Source organism: Heliangelus exortis, chromosome 4, assembly GCF_036169615.1.
Source record: "Heliangelus exortis chromosome 4, bHelExo1.hap1, whole genome shotgun sequence".
Classification (NCBI taxonomy): domain Eukaryota; kingdom Metazoa; phylum Chordata; class Aves; order Apodiformes; family Trochilidae; genus Heliangelus; species Heliangelus exortis.
Genome location: NC_092425.1, coordinates 10,258,449 through 10,280,108, shown reverse-complemented (window position 1 = coordinate 10,280,108; position 21,660 = coordinate 10,258,449). Strand labels below are relative to the sequence as shown.

The 21,660-nt window shown below is 39.0% G+C and overlaps 1 long non-coding RNA gene across 1 annotated transcript in view; it reads right to left on the bottom strand.

Moving 5' to 3' along the window:
- Positions 1-21,660, bottom strand: part of LOC139795823 (uncharacterized) — a 216,426-nt gene that overhangs the window by 194,211 nt on the left and 555 nt on the right. The window contains exon 2 of the long non-coding RNA XR_011725712.1: positions 19,774-19,924. This is a non-coding gene — a long non-coding RNA (uncharacterized lncRNA). The remainder of the gene's footprint in view (positions 1-19,773; positions 19,925-21,660) is intronic.

The following is a 21,660-nucleotide window of genomic DNA, read 5'->3' as shown; positions in this document are numbered from 1 at the left end:
AACATTTCGAAGCCATATTCTTCATTCTGTACCTCCCTTCTAACTCTTTCCCACTTACAGAAGAAATAAATCCAAGGCCTTCTATTTGTACCTGTTCTGTACACCTGCAGTAAAACTGTCAACATCGAGACACTCATGTAAACAGGTACATTTTTTTTCTCCTATTGGCATAATAAGTATTATTAAGACTTGAGCAGGCAGCAGATTTTTTTTAAAAAAGCTTAGTTATATCAATGGTAAGTCTGAATGGATTTTTAGTCTGCTGTAGTAAGGCAGTAAAATATAATAGCCTCTTCACTGACACATTGTTATCAGTCTTATTATGGCTTTCTTCATGCCTGTCAGTGGATTATGGTAATTTTTTTAGTCACAGGTCTAATCAAAGTAGAAGACACTGAGCTACTGACAGCTCAGAAGAGATATAACTGCTTACATACTGTCATGTCATTATAAAACAGGCAGAAAAACTTCAGCATCTCTCTAGCCCAACTCTCCTCCTAGAAAAACAAAGCAACTTTTGCAACAAGAAGTTCTTTTTTATGTCAAACAAAGGAACAAAGAAAGTTCAATGCTTTTGGTACAGGATTCAGAACAAGAAACTTTGTTCCTCAGGGCTGCTGATGTGGTGCAGTTTAGAAACTGTTTTGTGATCACTACTGTAAACTCATCTTAGTATCTACCTGTCTAAAACACCACCTCTGCTTATTTCTGAGGATCTTGTCAAAATAAACCATTATACAAAAAGTCCTAAGTAAGGTTGAAATACCACTTTCTGCTTCAAGTAAAGCAAGCTGCTGCTTCAAAGCACTAAGTAATATCTTTGTGCAAGAATTACACAGTGGCTTAGAAGAGGAACAGCCAGGATTGTAAATACATGCAGGGTGTGTAGAGTGTGTGAGCAGGCATACATTACATGCAATGGATAAAAATCACACTGCAGTCGTTGGACTGTATCACATCTGGGGGAATTTCTGTTCTCTTCAAGCTTGTTGGGTTTCTATTAAAGTAGATACAAGTACACAGAAGATCCTAGCATCAAAAGCCTTAGAAAGCATAAACTTTGTGCTCCAAAAACCAGTAGTTCCAGTTTAATTAGTACTGAACTTAGAATCATAGAATCATAGAATTGGCTGGGTTGGAAGGGACCTCAGAGATCATCAAGTCCAACCCTTGATCCACTACCGCTGCAGTTCCCAGCCCATGGCACTGAGTGCCACATCCAGTTCCTTTTTAAATATCTCCAGGGATAGAGAATCCACCACTTCCCTGGGCAGCCCATTCCAATGCTTGAGGGGGATAGATTAAAAACTGTGAAAGCTGAATTTATGCATAGTTAAGGCATAGACAAAACATTGCATGAAAACATCACCTCTTCAATACAAGTAAGAAAGTGCAGAAGCTTCTACTTTCCATTCTCTTCAGACCTACCCCACGTGCCAGCTGCAGTGATGGTCAGTGACCTAATGGATCCATTATAAACATCATTGCAATCAATAACACATTTCACATTGGCTACAGAAGAATGAGATTATATCAGTCCTTTATCACAGCTGATGTAAGCTTGAAATACTAACCTAGAAGTAAAAGGACTTAGATTATTAAGCTTAAAATCCCATCTACTAGACTGTCTACTAAATTTAGAACACTACATTTAGTAAGTGGTAAAATCACAACAAAAAAACAACAAACCACACCAGAAAAGAAAACAGTGCAAACTGGTGGCACGTACTATCTCACCATCATGCATCACTCCTGGCAGTACAAGAGAAAATATGAACAAACCAGGAAAATAATGCCCTGCTGTGGAAGACAAGAAAAACAAATTTTTGCTGAAGTCAGTAGGAATCTTTCTACAGACTGGATTTCATTCATACACCTTTGCAAATAAAAACAGGTTAGTAGTGTCCTGAAGCTTGATCTGATAGTGAGTCACATCCCTTCAGTAAAATATTTTTTCTCTTATGAACTTATGGGATATCAGAACACTCTGAAGCATGGGAACCAACCAGTATGAAGGTGTACAAGAACCTCGTCACAAAATGTAGTCTTTTCTGAACATGGCAATATCAGACTGAAGAGAGGCCTTTTTCATTTCAGTATGTGCAAATCTTCTGTTTCTCCTCCCACTTTTTATTTCACTTGAATTATAGACTGGTAAAAAGGCCACAATCAGAAACAAGCATGGGCAACTGAGTTAAAGAATTATCTTCATATAAAATACAGACAGGTAGTGAAGTTACGTGTTGACTGATACTATGTTTGCTTTATCTTCAGTTGTACAAATCTTACCCAAAGACTATCTCTACAAAAATAGAAAAATAATTTTTAAAAAGCCAGATTATTTTCTATTGTGAGAAAGCTGAGAAGAGCTTAATTTTTCAACTTTTTTTTCAATTTCTGTCTACTTGAATGACCATTGTATTATCAGTCAGGTGCAGTAATAACTCCACAGAGCTTCATGAGTCGCAGTACTGGATCCAAAGCCAAATGATATAAGGCTGAAATATTGTCTTCTCATTGACTTTAAAGCTTTTCAGCTCAAGCCTAGAGCAAAATACACGAAATGAAGCATCGCAAAAACTCTTGAAATAAGCTAAAACTCTTCTTAGGATCAAAGACAAATTACTATATAGAGCAGAATCTTTGGCACTTACTGCTTATCATTGTAGGCTTTAATGCTATTTTCCATATTTTCTATTCTGCAATGATCTAAGATTACCTGCAAAAACGATATCTGTAAGACATTTCACCCTGCTTTTGCAAGTCCTAAATCTTCTTCACCAGTTTTTGTTACAGAGTTCAGTATCACAAGTCCTTTTTAACCACATACTAATTTCAGAAACTATTGAAACAATCTTTAGCATAAACAAATAAAAATGTAACTTGGGGGCAGAAAGCAGTGGAATCAGAAACATTTTCCAAACAAGAGTGATACGGAGTAAGCTTTTGTGAAGCTTATTTAGCATTTTGGCTCAAGGACAGACACGGCAAATAATGCAATGGGATTCAAGTTATACAGGAGAACAACCACCTTCTGCTAAAATCTTGATAGGCTCTGGGCTACATTAAATTTTTTTTGTTTGGTTTGGTTGTTGGGTTTTTTGTTTGGGTTTTTTTTTGATGTTTACCTTGTAAACAAGAAAATGTAGCGAACTGGAAGAAAAATTTCAAAGCTCATAGCAACACTCATCTTTTGTTTAATGCTATACATGTGAAAGAAGATTTATGTCACTGATGTTTCAGGCTAGTAAGTGCTCAGCAGTGATGGGCAAGATTACCAATAGAAGAAAGAACTGCTCTTCCAAATGAATGGCTAATGCCAAACTGCAAAATACCAAGATTTGGGATCACCAGAGAGAGAGCATGGTCATGTGCCACAGAGGTCACCTTGCACACTACTTGCAAGTCTAGCTCTGGCCACACTGTGCCCCTAACTTGCAACTACCCCTTTCAGATTGGCACTTCAATGCATTACTTTACATGGCCTCAAGTGCAACAGGATGCCAGTTTGACTGACAAGTAAGTACTGCCTCTGCACAACAAAGCACTAAAACCAAGATTTTGTTTTCCCTGTGAGGTATTCTCTGCCTTCCCAGTGGTAGGCATGCTGTGGGGGTACCATCTGATTTAAGGTGCTAGAAGGTTTAGCTGATGGCATGACATATTTCTTGGTGATATTTCTCACTACCACAGCAAGGACAACTACCAATTACAAAATTTATTCTAAACTGTCCCCTTTAAAGATATCTGGTCAAATGCAAACAGCTTTTAAAATTCCACAGAGTAGGAATTTATTTCTCCTTTTACTGTGCTCCGACCCACTAAGGTTCTGCCTGTAAAACTGGCACAAAACAGGCAATATGTTGTATGCAGATTTTGGCCCAGTATAACAGCTAACAGAAGGAGCTGAAGGGTGAGAGGTATACAAGTTAAATCTGACTTTCTTGACATCAACTTTGACTCATGTCTTCAAGGGATCCATTATTTACTCTTAAGGGACCGAGGAGTTTCTGTTGTTTGTTTTGGGGTGTAGGGTAGGCTGTGGTGTTCCTTTTCTTTGTTCTATTGCTGGTTTTGGGGAGTTAAGATTCAGTCACACAGATCAGTCAGCTTTGAAGGTCACTAGATAAGGACATGACACTGGAGTGTTTTTCTTCCTACTGCTTTCCTTGTATAGTGCACCTAAAATAACATCATCATCATATGCTACTTAGTGAAATTGAATCAATTATATGAGATTGCTGTGTTGTGTTCAAACACATGAAGCCAAATAATGAGCATTTGGTTTATTGTTCACCCTTTTCAGGAAACTCAGGTCTTGTGGGAAATAGATAATCAAAATAAGACACCATGTTTTAGCCTGTGAGGAGGGCTTCTGTTCCAAAACCAACAGTAAGTACTGTTGTCTTTCATTGTAAAGGTATCTCCCACCAACACAGGCTACTGCTGATTAGCAGGCAAATGCAGAACAAGCCATCTGTATGCCACACAACAGATTTCTGAACAATACCCCTTCTAAAGACCCAGAAGTATCAGGCCACAGATGGTGCTTTAAAAATTATCACTAGGCCAATTTACTGCATCTCACCTCAATCTTTATTGTTGCAATTATGCAACAATATATCCAGTTCAGTCACTGAATTTCACAGCAGCTATAGTTTCCTTACAAAATGCATGGGATCACAATAATAACAGTAAAAGTAAATGTTAATAATCTACATTATAGTCTCATGAGCCTGCACAACCATCTCTGATCTGTGGATCAGCTGGACTGGGAAAGACAAAACATCCCACATCCTGGTCCCTATGGAGGTCTCACAATAACAGCTTTTTAGTGACCAAGGATGCTGTTGGAATTATCCAAGGTATTGAGAAAAGAGAAAGTGTTTTAAGTTCTGGACAGTTTCCAGACTCCTGTGACAACTGGCACCACTTCAGTCTTTCCCCTTCAGATTTTTTTTTCCTAGTGTTGTGGTTTTTTGTTTTTTTTTCTTTTTTGTTTTTTTTTAATTCCCTGCTTAGAGGATTAAAGACTTGCTCTTCTTTCTTAAGTCCAGTCGCCTGACCAAAGCCTGTGTATGCTATGATCTGGGAGAAGGTCATATTCTTTCCATTTAGTCAACCTTACTAGTCAATACTCACTAGATTGTACTGTGACAGTTTCTCAAAAATTCTGAGCAGAGGAGGTCTATTTATCATTTGTAGTTCCAGTGCCCCAGACAGATGGCCAGAGTTTGCTTTCCTGCATGAACTCCAGTCCATTGGAGTTCTCATTACTAATTACTTTCATCTCTTTGTTGTTTTCCACACAAAGAGATGGATTTTCTCTAAACACATGCATTTTCTAGCACTCAAATCTACACTTATACTCCAGTGCTATAAGGGAATATTAGGAAAATGAAATAGCAGAAAAATCGGCTAAAGAGACCAGGAGATCCCTAAAATTATATAGGCTTTGGAAATTCTGAGTCAGTTTTGGATCTAACTGGACAAACCAGATTGTGGTTGCTCCATATTATAGAAATTTTGCAATCATCACCTTTGACTGCAAGGTCATGGCAAGTTTGCAAAGACAAGCTTGCCCTCAGCCTTTCCTCATATGGTAGATGCACCAGTCCCATAACCATCTTACTGGCTCTGTGCTGGACTCTTTCGAGTAATTCCTTGTCCTTTATGTACTGGGGAGCCCAGAACTGGATGCAGTATTCCAGATGGGGGCTCCCTGGGGCACAGTAGAGGGGGAAGATAACCTCCCTCAACCTGCTTGCCCCACTGATGTGAGTGGAGAGCTCAGGGATGCCACAGTCTTCACTGAGGGGAAACCATTGCTTCTTGGCTGAGTTATTTTACATGGCAGCTCTCACAGGAGGGCAAACTGCTATGCTGGTAGCTGCTGTCACAACTTCTACTCCCACACTGGCTCAGCAGCCCACCCACAAGCTGCCAGTCCCCTGGCACAGGTTAACTGCTTTCCTGGCTTCAAAAAGCCCCAAAAGAGCCCTTTGCCAGCCCATTTCACCAGGATCCCTTTCCCCAGAACATAGAGTCTGTTCAGAAAAACTACCTAACTTCTAATAGTAATTGGAAAGCATTCACATCACAAGTTCATGCATTTAGGCAGAAATTATTAACTGCTCAAAGCACACATTAGAGAACAGCTTGCTAGGTATAATTTCTGTTGGAAGAATCTGGTGGTTACATTGGATCACGAATTAAGTAATTCTATGTTTCTTTGTTTTAGCAGCATACAATAAGAAAAGCAGATGTGCCACTTGTAGACATAAATTTAAGTTGAAATATAAGTGAAGTAACTCTGTTTAGCACAACTAACATATCACCTAAATTATGGACTCACATCTGGGTATATTTCAGGAAAAACATAAACTACATGGAGAGAGTTCAGAGAAGAGACATCAGGGATCTAAACAAAGATCTGGTATCACGACAGACAGAGGACTACTTAAGAGATCAAATGGAAATGTACTAATAAGAGTCTCACTGAACTACAAAGGACTGCTGCAAAGAACTGATTCCTTTCTTAGCTCATCCACTGTGGACAGGACACAAAGCAGTATCCGTAATTACAGCACAGAAGAGATTTGTGGTAAACATTAGGATAAATTTTTTATTAGTAAAGATAGTGAAGAAATTAAACAAGTTGCCTGTGAGGTAGGAAAAACCAGCTGCCAGTGGTCCTGGGGAACAGGTTAGACAAATACCTGTCAACACCACCATCAGAGTGCAGGCCCAGGCACTGATGACTTCATATGATCCAAGAGTTTTTCCTGATTCTTTGCATACTGTCTTCCTTTTCAAAGTGCTGCATGTAGCTGTCACACATTTTAGCCCATATCTACTTTCTGGCCCAGTATAGCTCAAATGTTCATTCACTCACAGAAAGCTGTTGCAAGCAGAGCTGACAAGTTTGAGAACTCAAAAACCATACCTGGTATTAGCTGAAAAAAATTCTATTGGATAAGAATCCTACAGAAAATGCTGGGATTTGTGAAGGAAATAAGTAGTGTAAAGAATAAAGTAGTATCTTAGGAATTACAACCCACTGTAAGACTTCTTGAGGACTGGTAAAGGCTTGAGAATATTCTAGCTAAAATAAAGCTACATATTACTGCAGCTGAAAAAGCCATACATCCAAGCTATTAACTTAGCCAGTGTACTGTGCTTCATTTTCTCTTTCAAAAAATTTTAAAAGCTATGTAAATTGCAGGAAGTCATACACATCATCTGGCACGTGACATCCATGCATTTACTAATGGTGTTTAGGAACCTAAGAAAATGAAATTAAGAAAGAGAAATTTCAAAAGTAACTGGACAAGAACACTGCATAACCAATTCTTCTCTGTGTTCATTTGTCAAATAAATCACAGCACACCAGATAACCTGACTCAAAAGTGTTTAAGAATTTTTTTCATGCCTTACACATGATTTAGCAACTCTAGTATTTACTTGCACAAGGAGGAAGTGGTAGATAAAAGGGAGTTAATGAAAAAGGTGATTAATGGGTAGCACAGGAGCATTAGTAAGTGTGGGGGCAGATAGGGCAAATACTTCAGTAATAAATATTGAAATTATTTGAAACATTGCACACTTGCAAGAAGTCTCTGTGGGTTTCTCCCCCTTTATAAAAAAAAAAGCTGTTGCATCACAGCACTGTTTAACCTTTTAGCTTTATGTTATTTATATACCAGTAAAAACTGACAACCAACAGGATGTCTACAGGCTCCAGTATGATGAACGTTACAATTTTTCATGCAACTATATAGAAGTATGGCAATAGTGGACTGGTACTTATGTTAGCTTAAAATCTTGCTACACTTAAGCTGCAAAACTTAAGTTTTGAAATATTTTAAGATATGTGGCATTTAAGTTGAGTAAATTGTCTCTGTTAGTATGAAATCTTATTGGACTACTTGTACAAGGAATTACCCAGGTTAGAAAAGACTGAAGGGTTTGACCCAAAGTATTTTTAACTCCATCCCTGAGATGTGTGGAATGAGGTAACAATTCAACACAAACACTATTATCAGCATTTGGAACTTAATCTACTTTTGTGAAAGACAGAGCCAAAGAACATATTTATACAGAGTGAACTGAATTGAAATACCAAATTGAAAGAGTGACTGTGCCATTAGTTTCACACGCCTATGCCAAGGCACAGTATAAGTGAATAGCTTGTTCTACTGCTGGAACAAATGTAGAAGCAGCACAACAGGAATCCTAGACATGATTCAACACTGTGACTCTATCCCAGCCACCCCTCCTCACAGTCCAGCACATCAGCACAAACATACACTCTGCTGCAGGTTGTGCCAATACCACCAACACACTGACATGTGCTTCATTCTCTGCTGCAGGAGCGATGGTGCTTGCATCTGGCATACAGGTGGAGAAAACAGCAAATACAGTAAAAATTGCCTGTCCCCAAGACCTCGTAGCACAGGTGACAATGCCTCTGCCACCCCAGCAGAGGCTCACTTGCTGACTATATTCAGACTGGGTCTGACTGTGAGAGGCCATTTACTTCCTTCTTGCATAAGGAGGGAAGAACAGGCAAGGCACTAACTTCCACTTTTCTAAGCAACTTCCCTTAAGGTCTATATTCACATACATACAGTTATTTCAATAAACCCCATGTCCTCTGCTAACTTTTCCCTCCATTTCCATTCCAACATAGTTGAATGGATTGTCAGCCACTGTTTGGGTAGCCCTGAATTGCCCTAATATGTAAATTAGACTATCCCCTCACTTAAATAAGCTTGAGAAATTTTTCCTGCATTTAAATCTTTGTACCACCCATTACATGGATAATGAATCCAGCCCTAAGTGTTTGCCTACACTAATGAATATATAACTAGCAAAATGAAGATTAAATACTAGTGCAGTGGCATAAGATAGTAAGTACAATGAGAGTACTAAGTTTTACTAATGATGTATTTATGAAATGTGAACAAACTCTGAAACTGGAGGTTAAACATCTTTGAAGCTAGACATCAAAAATAAAGATGCAACTGGCTCATTGCTAGCATGCAATACACATGGATTACACCTGCAATAATTACTGTGACAAGTCAGTATTCCAAGCAGGATGAAGCACAAACCATAAGACATTGGGCACAGCATTTACCAGTTTACTGCTAGGCAGCAGAGCAGGTGCAGTCCATTCATAAAACCCTCCACCCAAAGAACAGACTTTCTGGTTGAATACCAGCCTAGATTTAATTCATTTTATATGGCTGTAATGACACTGTCCCCATCACACCAAGGTCTGATTTAAACCAGCATCGATGAAAACCAAGCTTTGACTGCACCACAGTTCTGTTTGTTACCACTGGATATGGGAAGAAAACATTCAGCCACATATGCACTTTTTGTTAACACATGAGACTGCTGAGAAGCAGTTTGACTTCTATTATAACATAGAAGAGCACCAGGTATGTTTTAAATTACATTTTCATGCACTGGTACTTAACCAGTTTTTCTGAAGTGCTGCATAGCCAGCACTTTTTCTTCAGCCAAAACATTACCACCTCTCCAGCTTTCTCACACCAACTCTGGGACAAGCTGCTTTAGACTGACATTCTTTTCTACCTGGAAAGTCCTCGTGGGTATAATGTTCTTTCAAAGGCCCTCCATAATACATTTATCTGCATCATTAATGCTTTTGGTACTGAAGCTCAGGCCATAGCCCTTGCTTGTTTGCTGCTTTGCTGTGTTTGGAATGAAGTTTAGGAAAGCTTTCTTGCCTCAGCTAAGGATAATTACACTAAAGCTGGTGTTTGTATTTTTGGTCAGCAGTTATCCCATTATCTGCACCAAAATGGAGATCAGAGCTGTACCCTGGAACTCTGAGCAGTTATTTTCTCACATACAAGCAATGATGCCAGAGGCAACAATGTGAACCTGAACCCAGACCTACTCTAAGTGAGCTGAAAAAAAAGTAGAAACAATGCTGTAAAATCTGGGTGGAAGATTTATATTACTATTATCCTCTAGATAATTCCACAGTTGGACATGTAAGCCAATATATAAAGTGATTTTCAGCTATCTCTCACAAAATTAACCACAGAGAAATAGCCCAGCGGACAAATATTGAAGGTCAGGTTTTTTTGGTTTAATAAGTAGGTAGATAAATAGCACTAGACAAGCCATGTTTCAGAAGCCTATGTCAACAGTACTTAAATAGCAGTGTGTGGGATGGACATAAACTCAGAAGCCTCAAGGCTTGTTTTCTTGACATCAAAAGCCACTTGGCAAGTTATAATGGAAGGTCTTCTCCAGAGTGCAGAGCTTCTGAGCAAGTCAAGCTACACGGAATCAGAGAAAATGAGTCACTGCCACTTACAGACTATATTGCTGGGTGTCAGTAATGAAACTTGATAAATATGCTGGACTCCCCTGTCAATAAGAGAAATCCAAGTTGTGATCAAAACTTTCCACTGTCTTGCCTAACGTGTGCTCTTCTGCCCTGGCCTGGCCTGGCCTGCCCTGCTCTCATGTTAGTGACTTCCAGCTATGCAAAGGAAAGCTTGGCTTTTGTTGGGTTCAAACAAGGATCAATGTGAGAGTTGTAGGATACAAAATTAATCCAAACATATGTGGGATGATACAGCCTGATAGCTAGATGCCTCTTTAAAGATGCTGTCAAGATCCAGTTATAGCTTAAGTTCAAAAACCAGGAGTCATGGAATGGTTTGGGTTGAAAGGGACCTTAAACATGATCTAGTTCCAATCCTCTTGCCATGGTCAGGGACACCTTCCACTAAACCACATTCTCCTGGCCTTCATCCAGGAGGTTAAGCATCTTCATCCTGGATGCTCAAAGGGCCATCAAACCTGTCCTTGAACACTTGCAGGGATGGGGTATCCACAGCTTCCCTGGGCAACCTGTTCCAGTGTCTTGCCACCCTCAAAAGAAACAATTTCTTTCTAATATCAAATCTAAAACTACCCTCTTCCAGTTTAAAGCCATTACCCTTCATCCTATCGCTACACACCCTTGTGAAAGGTCTCCCTCCAGCTTTCCTGTAGGCCACTTTCAGATACAGGAAGGTTGCATGCCCCCCTCTCTCTCCTCAGAGGGATTTAGAGCAGCAACCTACAGACTTCTGTGTCAGCAACAAAAATCCATAAAAGTCCAACTACACTCAGATCTGGTCACATTCCCACTGGAGATCTCTGTGCAAGTGAAAAAGAGGACAGATGACAGAAAACACTAGCTACCATCACTATTGTACATCTTTGCTGAATTCACCTCACTAATACTTAATTATCTCATATAAATTAACTGCCCAGGGCCCAGTAATTTTGGTGCCTTGAGTTCTCAGTAGGGTGTAATCACTAGCTTGATTAATCATGTACCAGTTCCCTAATCCTTCTCTGCTCACTCAGAGTATAAGCTCTGGATACTAATTTTTTTAAGTTCTTTTCAAAAGCTTCTTAGGAACAAAGTCCACCTTTAATGCATATTATTAGTTCATTCCTAAAAACCCAACAACATCTGACCAGTTGAAGCAGGTTACAGATACCCTTGTACCTTTTAAACAAACACAGTATGCTCCTGATTTTGTTTATTTCCACTTCCATAAACAGCAACGAAGCAACAGTCTCCATTATCAACTGAAAATAGTGTCATCCTGGGACCCCAAATATTCCATGCTCCATACTCTCTTCATATTTACTTTGTAATATTTATGCAGAGTTAGTAACTCCATGTGATCTAATTCTAAAGTACATTTAGATATTTGATATTCCATTTAAAGTCTCATGTCCATAAGAAGCCACACCTCTTGATTTAAGCCAGTATTGAGATGTGGATTGAAGGTTCAAAATTTAGAACTGCCCTTTGAATGAATTCACATCACATGGCTTTTGGTCCATACTTAAATGTGGAATAGAAATGGAAGCCTGAACACCTGAATACAGCCACACTGTGAAGAGATAAGCTATGAATGAAGACCTTAATTGGACAATTGCAAAATTAACTTGTCAAAAGTAATTACCCTATATATGATCCAACTGGAAATGTCCTATATCAACCACATATTTAAGCTATTCCTTGGCCTTGAAAGATACATTCACAATGTGCTGCCTTTTTACTATGCTACTTGCATGCATTTGCAAATCTTTCAAGCACAGCTTGGTACAAAGAGACAACAAATTCATTTTGTGTTCATTTCTGAAGAGGTTAGCAGATACACTGACTATTTTTCATGAAAATTTTCTCATTCTTTCTTCTTAAGCTAGAATAAAAACATCCTGACTAAATGTACATCTTTGCTTTATGAGTGTAACAATAAAAATCAATTTTAAAATTAAACAGCAGGAGACTGGAAGACATTTAGTGATTTGAAAAGACCGAAGATATTACCACAAGCAAAAGTCTAATTACAAGACATAAGAATCTGCACAGAAACTATCATGGAAGGTAGTTTACCACTTTTCATTGAAAGTATAAACTACTTTGCATTACCGAATACTATATTCACATACTTACAAGACAGTATGTCCAGACCTGCATATTTCAGAGCACAGATTGTTGTACTGCTCTTGTCCTTTGTGTTTTTCAATCATTGAAAGAGTGACAAGTAATAATATTTGTTTTAATTTCCATTTGTTTTGTGTGGTATTTTTATTCTACTTAATCCTTGGTTCCACATTTCGGAACATTGTAAGAAAACAATGGACATGCTTTGAAGAAGGGGACTGCAAGAGGAAGTTAAATCTCTTCCTCACAGGATCCAAGAGAAATAGTAAGTTTTGAATGAGTCATACCAGTAATAAAATGTTCTCTGGACTAGATAGCTTCTATCCAGTACCACAAGATAGCAGATTAAAATTTAAAAAATAACATCTCTTGATACACAGATGTATTTCTTTTACCCATGCACAGGACAGCTGCATATCAATTCAAATCATTGACTCACTGAATTTCCACCTCAGTAACACAGGAGGCAGTAACCCAAAGCATACCATGGAGGCCAGGTACATCACATGGCCTTCCATTATACAGTTTCTTCTGCATGCCTTGGCCTAGCATAAAGGTTCTTTTGTGTAGTGAAATGAGGCAATCAGGTGTTGCTAATTACAAGGTGGGAGGCGTGAGCTTGTGTTAAGCCCACCTGTGCCCAATTAGGGCTGACCCCAGCTGTGCACGAGCAGGATTGGATGACCAATAAAAAGGTGAGCTTCCAAATGCATGCTCAGCTCACTCTCCAGCAGCCAGAGGAGGTTAAGTGAGTCATAGAATCGGCTGGGTTGGAAGGGACCTCAGAGATCAAGTCCAACCCTTGATCAACTACCGCTGCAGTTCCCAGCCCATGGCACTGAGTGCCACATCCAGTCTCTTTTTAAATATCTCCAGGGATGGAGAATCCACCACTTCCCTGGGCAGCCCATTCCAATGCTTGATCACCCTCTCGGTAAAGAAATTCTTTCTAATGTCCAACCTAAACCTCCCCCAGCACAACTTGAGACCATGCCTCCAGACTTGAGTCTGGAGCAGAAGCACAGAACAAGCCTAGCCCAGTCTAAAGGCAGCAAGACCAGAGCGCTGTTTGTGCACCTTGGCAAGAACACATTTTTGACTTTGAAGCGCTGTGCCCCAAGAAAGGTTTGTCTGCTACACTTCTGTACATTCACTAAAAACCTATGAATTGTATAGTGACTAGGTAAAGTATTGCTTCTCTTCATACTGCTATTACCCTGATGGAAAAACGGCTCTTATGCAATCACTTATGTAGTGCCTTAATCTACACAACAGTAGAAAAAGACTGAACAGTCACCAAAAATAGTTAGAACAAAAGCCAGCAAGGCATTCGTATGCCTTTTATGCCACTACAGCAAGCATCAGGAGAGAGAGAATACAACTAGAGTAGATAAAATAAACCTGTGCTACCATAGTGTAAGTGCTAATACTTCGAGAGAAAAGAGAAGAGCAGCATATGGCAGAGCTAGCAAGGTTGGTCCCTGAAGTCCCTCAGGCAAAAGCATTATTGCAATTATCTAACATATGCTAAATCTTCTGGTTTTGCTTTAGCTGCAGCTTTGGGATCAATCCCAAAGTCTTATTGAGGTCCCTGAGAATTTTGCTAGGATGAGGCCTGTAAAAGCAGCCTTCTGACACAAAGCACACTGTGCTGCTACTGGCACGTACCAGATTCCTTACCCATGCTGCTATACTGCAGAAGGCAAGGAGAAAATATGAACTTCAAAGATCATCCAATTTATTAAAACTTAATGAACCATTGCCCCAGTATGTGCAAAGCACACATCACCTTTTACATTCTGTCTTCAGACTGCAATTTACTAATCACTTACTGAAGCACTTTACTCCCAGAGCAGTTACCGACTGACTGGTTAATGAAAGTTCCTACAAAGAGAATATCACTTCCATAACTGGAAATGTAAGGAGTTAAGCAGAGATGATGTTAAAAAAAAACCAAAACAGCCTCCCCCAAAACCCAGCAATTATTTACTTTCCTTACCTTTAAATTGAAAATAAAGGAGGTATTCTACTATGGATATATTTTATATATTGTCTTACAGTTTTAATACAGATGTTGTTTGCAAAGCTGCACAATTATTCATACTTTTTCTAAAGAATAAATTGGAAAACAGAAGCACAGTGATATGATACAAACAAATCACCATCTCAAGAGCCTTTAGTGGAGCCAAGTTAACACATGAGCAACCAGGTCACAAGTTCAAAATAAAAAAATAAAGATTCTGGTACTCAGCAGCCAATGTGAAATAAACTGCTGTTACCAGTGGGCATGAACTTGGACATGTTACCAGTCAGCATGAACTTTTGATGCCAGAGAAAGCCCAAGGTCAGAATAAATGACTGAAGATTAAATACTTGATTCGATTTTACAACAGTCCTTTCCATTAGGGCACTAGATACGTAAGTAACAAAACAGGAAATACTTTTGTGCTGCTTCTGTCTGTTCTGCCCTGTTTTGTAGCCAAAGGGTACTCATTTCTCCAGATTGTCACCATATGACTCTGCTTACAAGCTCTCAGTTAATACCTGTGACAAACGCACTATCTTTACCAGGTCCATGGAGAAATCACAACCAGGATTCAAAAGCAATGAGCCTTCCTGAGTCTGCAGAAAAAAACCCCAAAACACAGCATCCCCCTATCTAACTTACTGAAGAGTGACACTTACTTCTATATTACTCCTTCTATATTTCACTCATCACTTTGGTATGTGTTTGGCAATTATACAACTATAAGCATTACTTAAATTGAGTGGTAGATGAATAATCTCAAGGGCATTGTCATATCTTTTCACTCTCAGGGGAAAGTGATGTTTACATTTTTTATTTTACTATAAGAAAAATTACCAAACACACAGGTATGGCATAAATATAATACAGAGAGGAAAGCACACTATAAACATCCCTGTCACATATTAAAAAAAACAGAACATAAATCAAACTTCACTTCAAATGCTACAGGCACTGTGGGAAGATGAGGACAGCAGTGTGACTGTGCAAAAAATAAGTTAAGAAAAAAAATTATGACCCTGAGTAAAGACATTATATCCAGTAGGATAAGAATTTCAGCCCAGGTTCTTCACACCCGCTTGGGTGATGCATAACAGAACACACAGGTGTATGCATTCCAAAGCCAGGAATATACAAACAGTTTGAAAAATAAATAACCACCTATAAATCAATCCAAAACAAGCAAAAGTCTAAGTTGGTGCACAGAAAAAAAAAAAAAAGAAAGAAAAAAAAGTTAAGAGAGAGCCATTTCACCTCACAGTCTGGAACCATATTTAAGCTTCTGAGCATTTACCTGCAGTATTTTCCCTCTTTTCCTTCAATTACATTTCTGCTGTGTTTTTAATGGAGTAATTAATCACAAGATCCCATCTGGTCAACAGTTTTAGTTTATATCCTCCTTGCTTCACACCATTCCTTAGTGCCGAGAACAATAAAGGCAGACCCTAGAAGAATTATGCTAATCCTCTGCAATATAATTTTATTCTAAAGAAATCCCTCTCTGAAAGGCAGCACCTTGATACAATGTAACACTTGAGACTATATTTAGATTAGTTTTGATTAAAAAAATAATTTTAGACTAAACTAGTGTCATTATTATAACTGGTTTACTTCAAGCGATATGTTAGTTGACAACTCTTCCAAACAATTCCTTCACTTTATTCATGATAAAGAAGTCAATAATAATCAAAAAGGTTTTTTATTATTAATGTCATCTCTTAGTCAGGGAAAACACCCTGATACATATTCCTGATCTGACTGTTCAACTAAAATTTTTAAACAAATTTAGCATAGATCTTTGTGTCTATTTTTTCTCATGTGGGGTTGTCAGCTGAAATCTTACAAATGAGTTCCTGAAAGCAAAGTCATAAACAATTTAAAAGGACACCAGAACAGCAAATTTATACCTCAAGTGCAGTTTGGAAGAAACAGTTTGTCTAAACTACTTTGACCAGCATCAAGACCATGTCAGGCTACAGTCAGAAACAAAAGATTAGGATTTAGTCTTGTACTGGTACAATAGCATTTAGTTCCTTTCTTTAACCTGGGGTCAATGGAGAAAGTTCTTGTTCAAGTAGTGGTTATATGAAACCATACACTGCTGAAATTTTATACCCCTGACCTTACATATAAATTCATACATAGCTTGCAACAAGAGTTGTGGCTCTTAATTTAGGAAGCAACAGGCCTCAGATATGAGAGAGCATTTTGAGATTTCATTTGAAGATTGTAAATGGAAGAAACAGAATACACAAAAATGCAATACAGAAAGTAATAAAACGCAGGAACAAAAAAGCAAACATGCTTCTTCTCTCCACATAGTAAAGGGCAAGGAAGGATAAAATGAAAACCAAAGCCTGTAAGGATTTTTTTCAAGATTTTCCTGCAGATTCCAACACAATTAGAATATAGTAGCAAATTATAGTTTAGCTGAAACATTATCAATTACTTTCTTCTGCATGCTCTATCACAGACAGGACATACAAGGATCATAAAATAAGTTCATGGGCTCTAACCTAGGCACTTCAGCCCAGTCTTTGCTGTTTCCCAACAAAGCTCCCATTTCCTGAAAAACATATTATAAAAGAAAACCACCCCCGAGCTTCTAGACTGAACTCCATCTAAATATAAACCTATCCCAGTTCATGAATTACACCTCAAATACTTAGAAAACATTGTATATTATCACAGGTCCAAAAAAAAAGAAGCGATCACCCTGGAAGTAAATCCTTCTGATTTCCAACTAAAATAAGGCAACCCCTAGGCAGCTAGAAATCATACCAAAGGTAGCACAAGCTGATAATATGAATTTTCTAATAACTTAGTCAAGATACAACACCCACACAACAGTGAAACACTAGGAAAAAACTCTACAACTCTGCCTATAACAGCTGAACTTCATACTGGAAACAAAAAAAAAAAAAAGTTAAATTTATTAAACAATAGGATTAGCAGTGGTACTCACCATAAGATGCATTAGTAGTGATAAAATTGTTCAAATACTGCCTTTGCTTTTGAGGAACGGGGCTTTAAATCTCCCAGGTACAATGAGCCCAGTAACTACTTTACTTACAACTAACTCACTGTCCTGAGCCACGAAGAGCCTATTATGTGCTGGCTCTCAAGATTGCCAGCACCTGATTCAAACCACAGGTGCAGTCACTTGCTCATTGAAACACTCCCAGCAAGACATGCCATGTGAATACCAGTACAGAAAACAATAGTGTAAGGGTTTCTGAGGGCTGAACCACAAGTACAGGTTCTCTCCTACAACACAGCCTCTGAGGAATAGTGAATTCACCTTCCACATTAATATAATTACCTGAATGTTACTTTTGTATTTCCATTAGTGTTCATAGGAACTCCTGTATACAAATGTATTGTGTTGCCAAGTCTGCCCTTATTTTCAACTCCTGAGAAATAACACTTTTAAGAAATAAAGTCCTATTACCTGTCTGTCAAAAAATTATGCTGTTTCATACATTACCAGACTTTGACATAATACCCCTCAAACCTTGAGGCTCTTTGTATTACCCAGTCTATCACTACATGCATGCATGCACATATGGTCAGCAGATCATCAAAGACAGCTCTGCTAGCTCCCTAAACACTGTCTCTGTGGTCAAGAGAAAAACCCTTTTTCAATCTGCAAGATCAGGTACATTTTTATATATTTGCTATCTCCCATTTTGGCAGCCAGATGAACAGAATCAGTAGTCCAGGCTAAAAATCATTGCACTTGTTGGCTGAAAGTTTCAGAAAAAGAAGAAAATTTCTTTATAGCTACAGAGGTAAAACAGCTTTCAATGTACATAGATGATCTTAGGGGCCCAAAAGTTTGAAGACATCCCTTACCATAGTTTGCTTCCAAATTTAACAATCCTCTTCATTACTCTTCCCTGTAGGGCAATGTATGATTATTTGATAGATTATGGAACTAATCTTCCAAAAGCCACACCATGCACTTCAAAATCTAAGAGGTTCCTGCCTCTTCCTTACTTTGCAGGGTGAAATAAGACCCTGCAGGCAGGCTGTGAGGTATCTAACAAACAGCCCAGCCTGAATACCCCATTCCCTGCTATACCAAAAGGAGATCACAAGTCCCCAAAAGGAGTAAGTATGTGTGCTAAACATGGCCTGCAAGAAAGCAGAATTTAGAGCTTGGACTCTATAAACAAATTCAGAGGGAACTTCATTCAAATAAATGGAACAGAATTCATGGGTATGGCTTAAATGATCTGCTGTTGGGTTTTTGTCCTCTAAAAAATTCCACTTTCCTCTCAGGCATTGGTTGGATTCCTACACTTATAAGAAACTCAGAGCAAACTGTTCCCTGAGCCAACCCTCTCTAAGACATAAGTCTACATAGTTAGTACTGAGCTATCATTGTGCAAATCTTTATGCAGTGCTGGAGTTATTTTCCTATTCCAAGCCACAGCATGATGTATAAACACATTGCAAAGCAGGAGCTGCTGCCTAGGGTACATAAGGAACAAATACATAGCCTTTCCTACCTCAAAGTGAGCTGCTGGGAAAGGCAATTATTCCCTGCTTGTCTCTGATAGATGAGATTCCTGTATATGGATGTGTAAGCTTTCATTCATTACCTACTTGATCACTGGCACAGGGCTGCAAAGAAAAAGGTCTTTTTTTTGTAGGAAGGGAAGTAAAATAGTATTGTGACAACTTAAATCACAAACAATTGAACCTTCCAGTCCTCTTCTCCACATAAGACAACACCCATACAGCTAAAAGTTCCAGGGGAATTCTTTGGGATACAGAACGTGGATTTCAACTCCTCTGTGTTGTCTGCTCCCTTTTAAATAAGGGCAGAAGCCTGTGCAATTAAGGCAGAGTAAGACTTGAAGTAACATGACTTTAATATTCATAAGGTTTTAGCTTCTTAGTGATTATTTATCATATCTTCTATTATATCAGAATAAAAGGCCTAAAAGAAAGTAAAATAATCTGAAATTTTCCATTTTTACACCAGTAAAAATATATTAGAGTTATATTCAGAACCTGTCCCCATAGCTGGGCTGAAATGACCTGTAAATTCCTACGAAGTATCATATAATTATTAAATCCAGAGTTCACAGAGGACAATTGCTAAAAGAGTACATTTGTTGCAGAAATAATAATCATATACTAAAGCTTCAGACTGAAATGCATGCTTCATTACAATACATTTCACAGGCCCCCAAAACTGGGTTTTCATCATATGAAAACTGTCAAAAACTCTTACCTATTCCCTTGGCTTAGAGACTGCTATACAGGCTTTACATCAGGTCATCTGATATGTGGAGAGCTTCACAACAGGAGAGAAGGAAAAAGGTCACTCTGATGTTCTGTCATCCACAATATATCTGAGATGTCCCATGTCCATGTCTTCTTTACTGGAAAGGAATTTGTCTTGATTACACTTTGATGTACAAGGGAGTGGTATTCCCCAATAAAAGAATGCAGCAGACTAATTAAACTAAGATACATTGTTCAAGTAACTGTAGACCAGTGTCTGCTGAAGGCATTTTTTAGCTGGTTCTTCTTATAAAGAACTTCCAATTAATTTAATTAATTTAAAATATTTAATAGAATAGAATCACAGAATCACACAATTATCAGAGTTGGAAGGAACCCCAGAGATCACCCAGTCAAACCCTCCCATTAGAGCAGGATCACTAAAGCAACATCACCCAGGACTGCATCCAGGTGGGTGCTGAATATCTCCAGAGAAGGGGACTCCAAAACCTCCCTGGGCAGCCTGTGCCAGTGCTTTGTCACCCTTCACAGTAACGAAGTTTTTTCTTATGTTTAAATGGAACTCCCCATGTTCCAGCTTGTGCCCATTGCCCCTCATCCTGCCACTGGGAACTACTGAGAAGAGTCTGGATCCGTCTTCCTTGCACCCACCCTTTGGATACTTGTAGACATTAACAAAGTCTCCCCTCAGCTAAAGAATCCCAGGCCTCTCAGCCTCCCTTGACCAACTTGCCACACTCCTCTTTATGCAACCTAGGATTCCATTGGCCCTCCTGGTAACAAGGGCAAACCACTGCCCCATGGGTAACCTATATTGGTGCTCAAGGTTCTTCCTCTCCAGGTACAGGACCCTACACTTGCTCTTATTGAACCTCATCAGCTTATTCTCTTCCCAGCTCTCCAGCATGTCCAGGTCATGCTGGATGGCAGCACAGCCCTCTGGAATGGCAGCCACCCCTCTCAGTTTTGTATCATCAGAAAACTTGCTGAGGATATACTCTGTCTCCTCATCCAGGTTGCTGATGAACATGTTGTACATCATTATACCAAGTACTGACCCTCGGGTTACAGGTCTACAACTTGACCCTGCTCCACTGGTCACCACCCTCTGAGTTCTGTCACACAGCTAGCTCTCAATTCACTTAACTCTCCACTCATCTAGCCCATTACTTCATGAGTTTCCTAATGAGGGTGTCCTTGGAGACAGTATCAAAAGCTTTGCTGGTATCAAGGTAGATAACATCCACTGCTCTCCCTCCATCTATCCAGCCTGTAATGATGTTATAGAAGGCAATCAGGTTGGTCAAGCATGATTTCCTTGGGGTAAATCCATGATGACTTCTCCCTATGACACTCTTTCTTATGGAACAAGCATTACGGAACATTTCCTTAGTTGGATAATTTGCCTTCCATATGACTCTGAACCACTCAACATCTCTTATTTGAGTTTGGAAAGACAGAAGGGTGTAAAGGTTGCAAGATAGTGTCAGGTGCTTATGTGTACCACTGTCCTCTGCTGGAAGAAAGAGATCTTACTCAAATGTTAGTGACTGATGAGCTTCTATTAGCAGTAGCTGACATAGAGCAAAGATGACATAAGCAACAGCTAATGCATGTTCCTATTTAAGCTCCACAGGCCTGTGGCTTAGGACAGAAGGTTATTATTTCTAATGTCTGTACAATGTAGCTGCATAAACAGCACTTAAGATGTTTGCATATGAGCCAGATAGCATTCTTTATTACCATGTATTTGTACAGAATTAACACCCCCAGGCCCTGCAGAGACCTTGCTGCTATATACACAGTTAGGATGCGAGATTTCAACTGCATGGTACCACATCATTTGCTTTTTTGCAAAACACCACCTATAACA